We start from the raw sequence: 16,234 nt of genomic DNA on the forward strand, positions 1-16,234 counted from the left end.
ATGGTGCTTTGGTGCAAATCTGTTCAGTTGTTTTTGAGAAATTAAGGTTAAAAAATATTTGTATATCTGGATGGTTGGGTTCCATGGACTCATTCAAGAGACCCTAAAACCCAATATTTAAAAAACAAATTAGTTTTCTAATTGTCCCAGGGAGCTTTTTTTCCCCTTGGACCATCTCGCTCCCAGGGAAGCTAGACTCCCACAGGAGCAAGCACTTGGATTGGCTGCCAGCAACATGAGAAAAATGTTGCTGGCAACCATTATAGCTCCCGGGATTTTGTGCCCTGTCCTGAAGTATATTTACAAAAATTATATAAGGGGGAAAAGTAGAGATATCCTGCTCCAGAAGGCCCCTTTGGGGGCACCCACAGCCCGTCTCCCCCAGGGACAAACTACTACTAATAATAAAATAAATAAATCTGCAATTTTTGCAAAGATCCCATGGCATTGGAAAAGCAAAATGGCAGCTCGATGGAGTGTTCTATAATTGAGGGGAGGTGGGCACGTAGTCATTGAAGGCCCCGGGGAACACACCCCCAAGTACTGCATAACATAAGGGAAATGGGGGCACAGGCCCCCTATCCCTGAGCCATTATAGGCTCTGGGGATCTAATCCCCTGGGGCCAATATATTTAATTGGCACACAGCCCCCCTCCCCTTTAAAACACATATGGTACTGGGGGTGGGATCCCCAGGGTCGTAATTGGCTTGGGGAGTTGGGCTGTGTGGCCCGCCCTTCTCTGTTAATATTATATTCACTGAAAAAACCATAGGTTTCAGGGGCGTTCTAGTTAGCTGGACTTTTCATTCGTACAAAACCATTGAAATTCCCCCGTTATAGTTAGCTCAGCTAACTATAACTCGCGCGCCCGCAATGCACTGCTGATGGCGTCACATATTACATCACTCATGACATGGTCAGTGACATCACTCATGACATCTCAAATGACATCACTGATGACATCCTCCTTGTGATAGAGTGGCAGACCTCCTCTCCCCCTAATATAACCTTTGATACACACATTCAAAAATAGAAACTAAGGGGGCGTGGCTTGCTGAGCAGCGAAATGGCCGCTCTGTGAGTGAGCTCCGCCGGCCGGAACGTAATCCTATCACTATCCTACACACCGGGGTGAGCGTGTGCTGCCCAAACCAGCAGGAACCGTGCAGGTGGCGACGGAGCATCGGCGGTGGCAGGCTGTGCCCGCCATCGATTGCCCTGGAGACGATCGGGACCCGCATGACCAGTGGGCGGCCCTGGGGAGGTGCATCCTGGAGCTCATTCGGGGGTGAGCCGCAACTCGAGCCCGAGGCGGACGCGGCCTAATAGGCCGGAGCTGGTGTGGTGAAGGGCTGCGGTGGAGTCCCTGCCCCACCGGCGCAGACGACTGGACACTGCGGGTACTGCGGAGGGGAGTCGGACCCCGAGCTGGTGCCGCAAGGAGCTGAGGTGAGCCAAGGGGACGAGAGGCGGATCGGAGATCAATGCGCTGCTCACCGTAACGGGCGAAGACAGCCTAGTTGATGATCCTGGCAGACGCGACCTGAGCTGTATGAATACGGCGCCCCAGCGAGCTCGGGGGATTGTGAGTTGTTGATCTGGCCCCGTTGCTAAGTGGCAGTTGGTCCCTTTCGGTGGTGGCGGCCGCCATCTTGAGGACGGTGCCCGGAGCCTGAGGGACGTGGAGTGCTGACCGGTGGGCTGCGAGAAGCTGCGGCGAGGCCCCGCGGCAGTCGGGGGGAGCCTGGTTGGCACCTGCTGAAACTCTGTGGATGGTGGTGAGTGCCCGACCTGCCTGAGCGCCACGAGTGATACACGCCGAGGGGCTGGTGGCTTAGAGACTGCGAGCCTGAGAGACGACATCATGGTGCGGGGGGAGGAATGTGGACCCCATGAAGGTAGGAGGCGAGTACAGAAGCGGGTGCTGCCGCGAGCTGGCCAGGTGGTAGGTGGCCATTGGGGGCGACTAGGGGGCTGCCCTACACCCCCCCCCCCCCTGCCCAGCACTTTAGGAGAGTGTGGAGGACGTCTGCCTGTGTCTGGGCTGTGGACTGGTCCGCCCTGTGCTGCTGCCCCGGGGTGACCTGGAGGTGCTGGCGACGGTCGCAGGGGCCTAAAACCGTGGACTTGTGGTCGGGAATACTACGTAACGGTTGCTGCCTGGCCCCCCCGGCTTTCATAGCGGTGGTCATCTGGCGAGAGGGTCTAAGCCGGTGTGGGGGTGACCCGGGTCGGAGAGGAGGCTGGTGATTCGCGGCACGGGCCGGTTGCGCTTTCTCCGCCATGGGTAAACACGATTCTAAGCAGCCGAAGCTCAACTTCGACCACAAGCGTTCTGCGCGGCATGTCGAGTCGGAGCAGGGCCCCCCGGCGGCGGAGAGGCACGACCTGCCCTCTGAAAATCAGGGCGAAGATTTACGTACATTAATGCTTGAGATGCGCTCTAGTCTCCGTAATATTGACACTAAGCTAGACAACCTAACCAGTCAGTTGGACTCAGTGAAAACGCAGGTGGCGTCGCATGAGACACGGTTGGACACGCTTGAGACTCGTCAATCGGAGTTCCATGAGTTCCAAGTGGAGACGAAGGACCAGCTCCTGCATATGGATAAACTGTTGGGCATAATTCGCGCCAAGAACGAGGATTTAGAGGCGCGATCCCGGCGCAATAATCTGCGCGTCACTGGTGTCCCGGAGACCACGGCCAAATCAAAAATGGAAACGTATGTTACTGATCTCCTCCACGAATTGTTTGACCCTAGCCTTTCAGCGGTGTTTGCGGTCGAGAGGGCACATAGGTCGCTGGGTCAGAAACCCCCTGTTGGAGCACCGCCCCGGCCCATAATTGCAAGACTCTTGAATTATCAAGATCGGGACTTGATCCTTAAATTGGCTAGGGAAAGAGGGACCATCACGCACAAGGGCAATACCATTTCCTTCTACCCTGACTTCACCCCGGCTGCCCGCCGGGAATTTCTACCGGCCAAACGGCTCCTTCTGCAAGCGCAGGTTCCCTACTCGCTCCTCTATCCAGCTAAACTAAAGGTGTCCTTTGAGGGGTCTGCCCACATATTCACTGACGCCAAGGAAGCGATGAAGTTCGCCAAACACGTGGGTCGTAAATCCGCACAGCGACCCAAGGGTGTTGTGGAGGCGGTGACTGGCGGACTCAGTGACATTGAGTAACTGCGGGTCCCCATTCTGGTATCTTGGAGGGAATGGCTCAAGTTTGTCTGGGGTCTCCTATCCGCCTTAATGGGTTGTGCACCAGGGAGGCCCAGTACTCTGGTGCTGCCAAATGCCAACGTAGGTAGACTTCCTTTATTAGGGTTTGGGCGGCTCGCATCCCCTGCTTATCTTCCGGCCACCCTGTTCTACACAGGGGAGTAGCCGGCACAGCCACACCCCATTGGGAATGTTCCCGTGTCTATTTAAGGTTTATGTGGGGGCAGTGTGGGGAGGGCTATACTACGACCCGGTTGGGGGTTTGGAGTGGGTGGGGGGAGGATGGTTGGGGTCTTTGTTCTGTTGTTCACTGCCAGATTTGATTTTATGCTCTATGTGTGGTGTCAGGAGCGTGCAGGTCGGTTCTCGTCAACATGTCCTCTTGCAATCTACTTAATGTGGGTGGGGAATGCCCAGAACTGAAAAAACGTTGAACTGTATTACGTGGAATATTCGGGGGCTCAATGATCATAGGAAGGCTAGGTTGGTGCATGCATATCTGGTACGGCACTGTGTGGATGTCTGTCTTCTGCAGGAAACCCATTTGAATACCGCCCCTGCCCCAAGGCTGCGACACACCAGATGGGGACACGTCTATTCTGCTATTTACGCCAACTATGCCCGAGAGGTGGCAATACTGATCCGTCGCGGGTTGGACTGGCGGGAGGGCTCCGTTCAATGTGACCCAGAGGGAAGATATGTTCTGGTTCATGGTATTGTGTGCGGCGTTTCGGTGGTATTTGTGGCTGTGTATGGGCCTAATGTTGACTCCCCTGGGTTCTTCCACAAGATTTGGGGGCAGGTGAAGACCACTGGCTGCGATACAATTGTATGGGGAGGGGATTTTAATGCCGTGCTTGATGACAGAGCAGATTGGAAGGGGGTGGCTCGCACACTGAATCCGCTGGCGAGCTCCGCGCTGCGTGAAATTATGCTGGATGGCGCGCTGGTGGATGTGTGGCGGGGTCGACATGGGGATCTGAGGGAGGGCACCTGTATATCGGCTCATGGCGGCGCGTGGTCCCGCTTGGACTTCTGGCTGGTGTCGCGGGACGTCGTACTGTGGACGTCGGAGGTAGAGCACATGCCCCGCTCGTTGTCCGACCATGCGCCATGCATGCTAAAGTTGCTGATCCCTGGTGATCCTTTCCCGGCGTTCTCGTGGCGGCTCCCGCCTCACGCATTACTCGATGATGCCTTCAAAGAGGAGATACTAATGGATATTACTGACTATTTCGAGCGAAATGTGGGATCGGTGAGCGCTGAGGCGACTATGGGAGGCCTTCAAGGTCGTCATTAGAGGCCAGTGTATAGCCCGACAGGCAGGTGTGCTGAAGGCGATACGGGGCACCCTAGCTACGCTGGAAGCGATATAAAACAGCTTGAACGCACTTTCTTTGAGGGTGGGGAATCGGAGGTGGCGGGGTTGCTGAAAACTAAATTATTGGCATACGACGAGGAGGCGATGCGGGAGGTTAAATTTCTAGGGAAATATGCGGAGGCATGGCGATACGGCGAGGGTGGGAGGCCGGGGAAGGTATTGGCAAATATGACCAGGCCGCCGCATCCCGCGACATATATTCATGAACTGCGCACGGCGACTGGCGAACTGCTTCACACTAAGGGGGAGATTGTAGATGCGTTCTCCGAGTTTTATTCCAGATTATATACTAACACCCAGGATGAGTGTCCGGAGGGGCTTACGTCCTTCCTGGATTCCATCGCGTTGGCGTGGTTCAATAATAACCACAGAGAATATATGGACCTCCCGATAGACGCTGGAGATGTGGCGCAGGTCATCCGGAGCTTACCGCCTGATAAGGCGCCGGGACCTAATGGCCTGACGACGGCCTTCTATAAGGCTTATGTGGATGAACTGTTGCCCAGGCTGCTGGCTGTGTACGAGGAGGCCTTAGAAAAAGAGGTTTTGCCTGCTACCATGCGTGAAGCGCTGATCATCACATTGCTGAAGCCGGATAAACCCGCTGATGACCTCAACTCATATCGGCCCCTATCTCTGATTAATGTGGATGTGAAGATCCTTGCTAAGCTGCTCGCAAACCGGGTGCAGCCAATGCTGCCGCTAATTGCACTTCCAGACCAATCAGGATTTATACCGGGGAGAGCGACCTCCCACAATTTGCGCACGATATTTGCCGCACTGCATTATCTACACCCTGAGGTCAGGGCTGCGGTGGTGTTCTTGGACGCCACTAAGGCCTTTGACACTCTTGAATGGCCCTATTTATTCCGAATATTGGAAAGGATGAGGTTCAGCGCGTTGCTGCTTATGAAAATTCGATTGCTCTACACTCTGCCCACTGCCAGAGTGCGGGTGAAAGGCCTGGTGTCTGACCCGTTCACTATTTTGCGAGGGACTAGGCAGGGTTGCCCTCTCTCCCCGCTGCTGTTTGCCATAGCTATGGAGCCGCTGGCAGCCAGGATCCGACAACATCACACGGCAAGAGGTATAGGTTTCAGCTCTAGAAGCCTTCTAATATCGCTATATGTGGACGATGTGACCCTTTATCTTATCAATCCCGCAGACAACCTTGATCCCATCTTGCAGGAATTTGTCCACTTTGAGGGTCTCGCGGGCATCTCCATAAATTGGTCAAAGTCGGTAATCTTTCCCCTCACGGACAGCACCACGGAGGTGTCCTCCGAATACCCCCTGCGTTGGGAGGCAGAGGAGGTCAAATATTTGGGGATTTGGATTAGCTGTAACACTCAGGAGATCTGGAATCTCAACTTTGGTAGGGCGATGATGTGGCTAAGCGAAAAGGTGAAACTATGGGCTTCCCTGCCCCTGTCGCTGACTGGGCGAATTGCGTTAACAAAAATGATAGTGCTGCCCAAATTCCTTTATTTATTTGCCAATATACCTGTGCCGCTTACGTCACACTTCTTTGCCACTTTGCGATCCTGCCTGGTGGGGCTGGTATGGGCAGGCGGGCAGGCCAGGGTGGTGTGGGACACGCTGACGCTGCCCTTGCGGCAGGGAGGTTTGGGTGCCCCGGATATGAAGCTGTATGCCCTCTGTGCTCAGGCACAGTTCCTGCATTTCTGGGCCCACCCTACTCCCTTTCAGCCCCACGTGGCTGTGGAGCGAGATGTGGTGGCGCCCCTTCCACTGGGTGTGGCGATCTGTGCCAGGGCACGGCGCCCCGGGGCGGACGTAGATACAGCTGGGTTGTTGCAATGGGTGTGGGAGGAACTGCGTAGGAGGGCGAAGGTTCTGTTGTTATATGCCCCATCGCTCCCTCTGTTGCATAACCCGATGCTGCCCTGTGTGGCGGATGGGGTAGCTGGACACCTTGTTGAGAAGCTGCGTCTTCGTACGCTGGCGGACCTCTTCCCCAACGGCAAGTTCATGCCTCCCCCGGAGGGGGGTACGGTGCCATTTTCTGAATTATTTTTGTACCATCAACTACGCGCGGCATGCCGGGCACTATCGAGGGAGTTCCCTGTCGAGCCGCCAGTCTTTCCAGCTTTAGAGGCGGTGGTGGGCTCCCCATCTCCCCGTAAATTGGTCACTCGTATCTATCGCCGTATGCAAGACGTGGCTCCGGTGGAGGCGCCTAAAGCTCTGCTGCATTGGAACGGGGAGCTCCAACCTGAGATATCGGAGGAACAGTGGGACTTATGCTGCGGGCAGCTTACCGAGCGCTCGCCGAACTATAAGTTGCGTTTAATACATTTTAAATATCTGCATAGATTTTACAGAACCCCCATCAGCCTGAAAAGGATGGGACTTAGAGAGACGGATGAATGTTGGCGTTGCGGGTCTGCCGCAGCTTCATTCCTACATATAACGTGGTCCTGCCCGAAACTAGACAGCTATTGGTCTCAGGTTTTTGTACTGGTAAACCAGATTGTGGGCCGAGCGGACGTCCCTTCCCCTTTGCTTGGGCTACTAGGTTATGTCAGAGACACTCCGCCACCATCGCGTAAGCTGCATGCATTGCTTCTACTGTTTGCTAAGCGACGGGTGGCTATCCATTGGGGCAGGAGGGGGGTGCCCACAGTGAAGGGTTGGCTGGCGGATGTAACGTATGGTTGCACGCAGCTCGCCACGTTCTGGGAGTTGATGCCGGCTACATCCAGGCCCAGGGACATCTGGGATCCGTTTGTGTGTTGGGCTCGAGAACATCAGCACAGGGAGTCAGAGGCTGGTGGCTTGAGTGAATGATAGTAACGGGGGGGCGGCGGTGGGAGGGCGTGGCATTCCTCTCTTACCCAGCTGCGGAGGCGACACCTGTAACACTTGCGTGGCCTTGTTTGCTGTCAGTGTCTCCTTCCACGGTTGCTCTATCTAGGTGCCGTAGCGGAGAGTGGTGGTCTTCTGAGTTCCTGGATTGTGTCTAATGGTATGTGGTCCCTATCACGATATTGACAAGATGACGATTGCAATGTATCCTCTTTTGTATGACACCTACTAGCATGCTGTATGTTCCACGCTAATGATGCTAACTGGCAAGGTTGTTGTTTGTATTTTTCTGTATTGAAAAATGCTCAATAAAAAAAAAAAAATAGAAACTAAAATTTTCAAAACAATGAACATACCAATATCAGTTACAACAACCTATTCAGTAATTCTAAGATCCACATACACATCCACTCATTCACCAACAGTCCTATACAGTCACTCATATGTACTCATACACCTATACATCCTGTTGCACAACACCACTCATCCATAGATTACTCACACACACAGTCACTCATGCTAATAAAGAATCAAACATCCATTTACTTGCATATACAGTTATACACACACCACCACACTTACTTCTACAGAAACTTACACATACTTAGTCTTTTAAACAATCACTTATAGAAACACATACTTATTCATACAGGAACTCTTTCAATCTCTCACTCTCACATATACTCACTTATATACACCAATAGTCACATATACTAGTTTAAAACATATGTAGTTACTCATAAAGACACTATTGAGACAGTCATTCACTCACTAACACACCCATACACACACTCATCCACCCATACAGTCCTGCACACATGCTGTCTTCAACACATACAAACAGTGAGTCACTCATTCATGCACCTATGCACTACGTAATAACCCCCACCGAACCATACAGACACTCAGACACTTATACTGATACTCAAAAAACCAACTAATAACCTATATAGACACTCATGTAGCTACTCACCAACCCATGCAGCCACTTATACACAAAGTGAGAGACTGATACAGATATTTACATATTTAAACATTACTCACTAAGCCATGTATTCACTAAGATACACTTAATCAGTCAGTTATACAATCAATTTTTCAAAAACAAATCATCCATTTAGACACTTGTATACCCATTTATTTTTCCATCGACCTTGAGAGAGATATATATATATATATATATATATATATATATAAAACATATGTAATTTTCAGAAAAACACACATTCACTGGATGATGTCATCAGTGATGTCATGAGTGATGTCACTGACCATGTCATGAGTGATGTAATATGTGACGTCATCAGCAGTGCATTGCGGGCGCGCGAGTTATAGTTAGCGGAACTAACTATAACGGGGGAATTTCAATGGTTTTGTACGAGTGAAAAGTCCAGCTAACTATAACGCCCCTGAAACCTATGGTTTTTTCAGTGAATTTCTAAGATTTTTTAAATGCTAATTCCCAACTATAACGTGCCTGAAACCTATGTTTTTTTCAGTGAATGAATATATATATATATTCACTTAAAAAAACCATAGGTTTCACACATGTTATAGTTAGGTGGATATTTCACTCGTAAAAAACCAATGAAATTCCCCCGTTATAGTTAGTTCAGATAACTATAACTCGCGCGCCCGCAATCCTGCTCATGACGTCACATATTACATCACTCATGACATGGTCAGTGGCATCACTCATGACATCACTGATGACATCATCCTTGTGATATAGTGGCGGTCGCGCGAGTTATAGTTATCTGAACTAACTATAACGGGGGAATTTCATTGTTTTTTTACGAGTGAAATATCCACCTAACTATAACATGTGTGAAACCTATGGGTTTTTAAGTGAATTTGCAAGGTTTTTTTAAATGCTAATTCCCAACTATAACGTGTGTGAAACCGATGGTTTTTTCAGTGAATTTGTACGTTTTTTTAAATGCTAAGTTATGTATGTATTTTTTTTTATATATATTTATTTTACAATAAACTACGTATTAAAATGTTTTTTTTTTTTTGTTTGGTTTTTCACCGTGCGCGCACGGTGCGCGCACCCCTGCGAATTTTTTTTAAAAAAAAATTAAAATGTTTTTTTATGCCTTCAGGGTCCTTCAGGGACCCCCTGACAAAGGCTAGGGGGTCAGGAACTCTCTACCCTGCCCCCTTTTCACGTTCGCCACCTTCCTTTTTCACTCTCGCACTGAAAACAAACAAAATGGCGGCCGACACTTCCTGATTTCGACCGATTCGAACGTTGACTAACATGTAACCACCAATCAGAATTACGCTTGCGCACGTTATGGGTGCTCGCACGGTGCGCGGCTATAGATATGTGCTTTTAACTGCAATTTTCTCAGGAACTACTGAACAGATTGACTCAATATATGCAAAAGGCACATCCCTGACCTGAGGACTACCTCTCTGCCAAATTTCAAGTAATTCTGTTCAGCCGTTTGGGCTGTACCTTCGACTAAAGGTCCTATGGGAAAATGCATGGGGAAAAAGCGTTTGGGACCCCCCCTTTTTTCTCGGCCCCCGCTTGACGAATCCCCCCCGAGACTTTCAGGGTAGGAGCTGAGCGGAGCGCCCCATTAGTTTTGAAAATTTCGCGAAGATTCGTCAACCGGCGCCAAAGTTATTCAAAATAGAATTTTCAGATTTCCTATGGAAACACGGTCCTAACTATAACTATCTACTAGCGACCACCAGTAGATAATATATAAATATATATATCTACACATACACACCGTCCCGGGGGATGGGGTTCCCAAGGCCCAATGAGGCTCCCGGAGGTGACCACGCAGCCTCCCACCCCTTTAAAATAAATTAGGCCCCGGGGTCAGGGTCGGACTGGCTGTACAGTTGCACTAATCTGCAGTCTTGATTTTGGTGCTGGTCTTTCCAGGAGGGAATCAGATCCTTTGTTTCCCACATACCACACCGTAAATTCATGATTTGATTTTTTTAAATGGTTGAGAAATGAGCTGATAAATAGTCCTGAGGTTTCTTGGTACCATGTGACTTAAATCAACGTCCAGGCATGACGTATTTGTAATAAGATGCTTTCATCGGTTATGTTAGACAGGAGTTTTGTTGACAGGTTAATTGCTTTGTTGAGGGCCAGTTTCCCCATGCCTGAGTTCCAAATTTCTTGAGCGGAAATATCCTCTATAACCTGTGTTAAATAGCAGCCCCAGGAACCTTGTATTTTATTCTCTCTTTGAGCTATTTATTTCCACCACAGGTGCTCGATAGACAAAGCCAGGTGTTAAGAAAGCAGGGAGCAGTTCAAGCAGCACAAGCTACAGCACTGGACCAGTACTTGGCCTTTACAGTCAGGCAGGAGCCGAGTTCGGAGTGGACGTTGAGGTAAGAGTCAAGAGACAACCCTGAACAAACTGCACTGCACTGCAAACAACTCTCAACATGAAGGGAGAGTCATGGCCTGTAGAACCTGCAGGTAAAAGTATCCATCAGAACATAAATATCTCCCAATCGTCCAAGAGGTCATGAATCGTTCAGTAGAAAAAGTTGCATACCTTCAGTAACTCCCTTTCTTGTGGATACTCTATATAATCACAGATTCCTCATGTTGTGAATATTCCCCAGATGTCAGACTGGATCAGGAAACTTTAAAGCAGAACTCCTACTCCTCGGTAAGCGACATCCACACTGAAGTTGTTCCAATCGCTGAAGAGGAGGGAAGGCTCTCATCAGCAAATTGTCCAGGATACCTCCAATGAAAGGGAACCTCTGTGAAGGAGTCAAATGAAATTTTGATAGAAGATCCAATAGATGTCAGCAGATTTGCCATTGTCTGGTGGTGGCTTACAACTGTTGGGGCGAGCCCGCCTTCTATAACCAGTCATCGAGGTATGGGCAGATTGGTATTCTCTGAGGTCGACGCTTTAATTAGAACGAGGTCCCGCCATAGAAGTATTGAGGGTAACTGCTCCTTTACCGCTTATCCCTGTGGGAGCTTCACCCAATTTAGGTGCCTTAAAGAGGACCCTTCATCCAATTGTGGAAGTACCGACTACGCGGCCTGAACTTACTTTAATTGCCCTTCATATTGAGGGAATCCTGCCCTACGCAGATGACTAATGAGAATTTATTGGTCCATTTGTGAGTGCTGATTATGTGAGGAGAATCTACAGTGAAAATTCCTTTGGAACTTCTGTTGTAGAACGAATGATTTAGAAGTGCTATTTTAGTTCTTGGCCCTGATTGGACTACTAACCTGTTTTAGTGTGAGTTAAGCCCGGTACTCAACTTAAAACACTATGTGCTTACAATCAGGATGGTTGCTGATATAAATAAATACTTTGCGCCCTGAAGGAGTTTGTGATGTACATGGGCACTCCGAAACGCGCGTCGGCGCTTTTTTCCTCTCTACTTTAGTATTTGTTGACTATGTCTGGTGTACTTTTTGTTTTAAAATGTATTTCAGTCCTGTTTTGGGTTTTGTTATTGAATTTGTCTTTATGTGGTGTTTGGGGTGGTAACATGTATAGTTACAAATAGGCCTTTTGAGTATATTAGTGTGCTGGGCTTGTGGTCATAATTGTTTTATTGATGTCCTATCTCTATTAATCCGATATAGAAAAATAATGATAAATTATATCTTTTGATAAATAAACGAAGTAAAAATCTTTTTTTACAAAAAAAACTTTTCTTCGTTCTGTGGGTTGTATGAAATGCTGGACGAACTGCCAATGTGATATTTATATGTGAGGGTAGTCGTCTGTAATTTTGCAGATTGGTATTCTCAACCTCCGAAGTTGTGAAGCAACCACCATCCTCACTTTTGCAAACACCTGAGGGCACTGGTGAGACCAAAAGGGAGCACAGAGAGCTGAAAGTGCTTGTGGCCTACCTGAAATTGCAGGTAAGACCTGTTGGATTGAAGGACAGGGATGTGAAAATAGGCATCCTGCAAATCTAATGCTACCATCCAATTGCCCGGATCCAGGGCAAACAGAATTTTATCCATGTTGAGCATCTTGAACTTGTTCAGAGGATGGAGTCTAAAAAAGAATTAGGCCCTTTGTCCTCCTTTAGCACCACAAAGTAGCAGGAACAGCAACTGGTATCGCTCTGCGATGCCAGACTGTCTTTATGACTCCCTTCTTCAAAAAAGAGTGAACTTCTTGCTGGAGAATGGACAAGTGGCCCTCTGAAAGCCATTGTGGTGAACACAACATATCTGATGTTTTGCTTTGCCACCCAAGGAGGTAAAAACATATATGACCTCCAACCGGGCCACAGTGCACCCCTGATGGCAAGCTAAAGAGGTGTCATGGCAGGGGGTGGATTTGCTGAGAAAATCTCAGGTTCTAGTCTGGTGCCAGGACGTACTTACAAGGTGCGGAATCTTCAGTTATAAGTATCCATCAGAAGATAAGGTCTCTCTTCCTCCTTAGAGGAATAAGGTGTGGCAAAAAGTGTTGGGAGGGTAATAGCCTGCTGTTGGAAAACGAGGCAGCATCTGTGAGGCCTGCACAAATAACATGACCACATTTGTCCTTCACTGGGAACCAAACACCCAACTGTAGCGCCTGACTCTCAGAAGGCAGCGTTGCAGAGCAGTCTGAGGCTTACTCCAGGGAGGTGGTGTGGGCTAGTAATCGCCATTTGCAGGTGCGCAAAAATAACACTCACTAATTGATTGTCCAGTCTGTACTTTGCTTTATAAAAGTAAGAGTACATTTATTAAACACACATACTACTCAGTACTTTGCACCAATTTACAAATATACATAAGCTGCTGAAATTACTTTGTGACATTGCATAACATCTCCACCCCTCCAGCAGGGGGTTGGGGTCTAGTACCACCACTCCCATGTATGCACATAAACGTGCCCCCAATGCAGTTAGTTGAACATAACCTGGAGCGAGGGCCCTGTGCACTGGCACCATCCCAGTGGCGACCCACCCCACTACCTCAACAAGCATTAAAAAGGGTAAACCTGCCTTGGTGACACATGACCCTGACTGATCATCTCCGACTGACCATAAAGTATGCACCTCTATATCTTAAGGGCTAGCAGTCTGGGGTCTTCACCTAAGCGCAGCAGCAAGAATCCATGTTACGCACACTTTATAATGACAGTACTCATCACCTTGGTTGATCATTTCAATGCATTGCAATTACAGCCCCTAAAGGCATCACAGATGAAATCACAGGATTGCACATATACAGCCAGACACCCTAGCAGGACTGTCTGGCAACATAACCCCACTTGGCTTATGACATCTCCTTACACATGTGGCTTACAGTCCCTTCAAAAGAAGTACTCCTGGCAACTACACTTCTCCTGCAGTGCGCCTCTTCACTTTAAAAGGAATCACAGGTAAAAGCATGGGATTACGTAAATACAGCCAGACCCCCTAGCAGGAAGGTCCAACAACATAACTCCATTTAGCTTAACATCACCTTACACAGATACTGCACTTTACACATGTGACTTTCAGCCCACCTAAAAAGAAATAACCACTAGTAAATGCATTTTAGTGCAATTACACCACTTCACCTCCAGAGGATGCACTTCTCCACACATCCCCAACTCAGCCCTTCATTCCATGATGCACTTCTCCACACACCCTCAGCTGTTGAACAAAAGTTCCAGCCAAGAAGGTGTTTAAATGCTAGCTGAGCACTTGAGGGGTAGTTTCCATTAGGTCCCCATGACACTGAGGGTGGGACTTTTCTTCGTGCTGGGGGGAAAGACTGCGCTTCTCCAGCAGCTCCCCCCGCACCTTTTCACAAGTGAGGGTGACCCACCTCCTCTGGGGGCCACAAAGCACCAAAACGGCAGATTTCCAAATGCCTGGCAAGGCATTATGGGGCGCTTCATGCTCCTCTTTACCAGCCCCAGTCACTGGGAACACTCTCCTCCGCCCTCGGGGTCTCTGAGAGGATGGATTCAGCAGGGAGCTGTCTTCACTGGCTCCCTGCGCCAGCCTCTCCTCCTTGGCCTCTTCTCCCTGTGCAGAGGCCACTATGCCTGCGCACCGGTCCTGGGCTCTTCTTCTGGTGCTGTTAAGATCCTGGGGGCAGTCAGGGGGTCTCTCCTTCCAACTGCCCATTGCGCCAGGCTCTAGCACCTTCAGCCTCAGCAGACCACACCCCGGAGAGCTTCTCTTCCTTTGTAAACACTTTTTTAAAGTTGAGTAGGGGGCTGGCAGGAACTCTCTGTTGGTCCTATCAAACAGCGACACATCACGTCCCTGCCCCTGCTCCCTCCTTCTTGTCCAGCCTCTGGGCTTGTTCAAAATGGCGTCGTCCAGGGTCTCTGGCCACATGTCTCTGAAGCCTCTTCCCCCACACTGCCTGCCCTCCTTGGTGCAGCCTGGTGCCTGGCACCCAGTGACAGCTGCTAATGGAGGAGCCTGTAGCCCCACCCATCTTATCTCCATGGAGAGGAGGCCCTTGCTTGTGGAAGAAAGGTTATCAATCCATCCAGCTGAGGTCAGCCCTCAGGCTGGGTCTGGTCATGGCTGGCTCAGAGAAATATGACAGTTCTGGATGACCCAAAAGCAGTACTAATATGAATTTGGACTCTGCAGAATACTTCTTTTCACATCCTGTACCGTGGACTAAAGCGCGTGTCTGGAATCTGTAGGCCTAATGGAAGTTAATCTAGCCCATGGCTCCACATTCCCATAGGGGAATAATGAAGTAAAAAAACAGTAAGACACACTGACTTTCCCTGGCATGTTTCTTTCCAGTGTATAAAACCTATTCCATGTCAACACCCAATACTGCATAAGTCCTGCCACAACATTGACTTTGTAGCTGCTCCTGGACTGTGCACGCTAGGAATCTCCCCTGCGCCGCCCGTACACGTGTGCACACGCATTTACACATGTCTGCATGTAACCAGCCCGGTGTCCCTTACTCCAGCTGCTGAGCAGTGGCATGGTCAAGCCAGGGGAACACCAGTAAAAAATCCCCATGCAGTCTCTTACATCCTGAGTTCACTATGGGTGAGTCCCAACTTATGAGGCTCCCCCACAGTAAAAGCTCAACAATTAGGTGCTCAAAAAGCGAAAAATCCGGGTGGCCCATAGTGTCAGAACCCCCTTCTAACACCTGCCCAACATGAAATGGAATGACCACTTTCAGTAGAGTAGAAGCTCGGTCCTCAACACCAACTTATCTTGAAAGAAAGTTATAGGAGGGGGGGTTGACTGAAAATGCCTGGTGCTTACTCACTCCTCATGCTATGGCAATGAGAAAGACCGTTTTAACATTAAAAGCCTTCATGGATAGCAGCTCAAAAGGGGTGCACCTCAAAAAAGTAAGTACTAAGTTTAAGTCCAACTGTTTGTCAAATGACAAAGAAAAGAAGGGCAGAGATCCGGATCAGAGTCTGGATGCATGAAAATTAAGTAACTGAAGCCTACACACAGGGGTGGCGCCTATTGGCTCTGCTTCATTACTTCGGGGAAGAATTAATCCATTGAAAAGCCGCACAATGTCACCCATCAGCGTGCAAGAGAGCTGCAGTAAAAAGCTTCTGGATCAAGTCAAAAAGTGAGGAAGAACAAGTTACTTACCTTCGGTAATGATATATCTGTAAGAAACATTAGTTAGATTCCTCACCTTAGAGTATCCCCGGGCGTCAGGCTGGATCCGGAAAGATTTTTCGTCAGCAATACCCTTGCGCATCGCATGGGGTCGTCTGCAGCTCTGCCTCCGTCTTCGGCGTCGTGATCGCCGGGATAACGTTGGAGTACTTAGACGCCGCCCTCGCGCGCTGACGTCAGTTCTTGTACATACCTTTTCGCGCCAG

The 16,234-nt window shown here is 49.2% G+C and overlaps 1 protein-coding gene across 3 annotated transcripts in view; it reads right to left on the bottom strand.

Moving 5' to 3' along the window:
• Positions 1-16,234, bottom strand: part of ARHGAP26 (Rho GTPase activating protein 26) — a 1,692,117-nt gene that overhangs the window by 322,188 nt on the left and 1,353,695 nt on the right. The window lies entirely within an intron of this gene.

Source organism: Triturus cristatus, chromosome 7 (genome assembly GCF_964204655.1).
Source record: "Triturus cristatus chromosome 7, aTriCri1.1, whole genome shotgun sequence".
NCBI classification, from domain to species: Eukaryota; Metazoa; Chordata; class Amphibia; order Caudata; family Salamandridae; genus Triturus; species Triturus cristatus.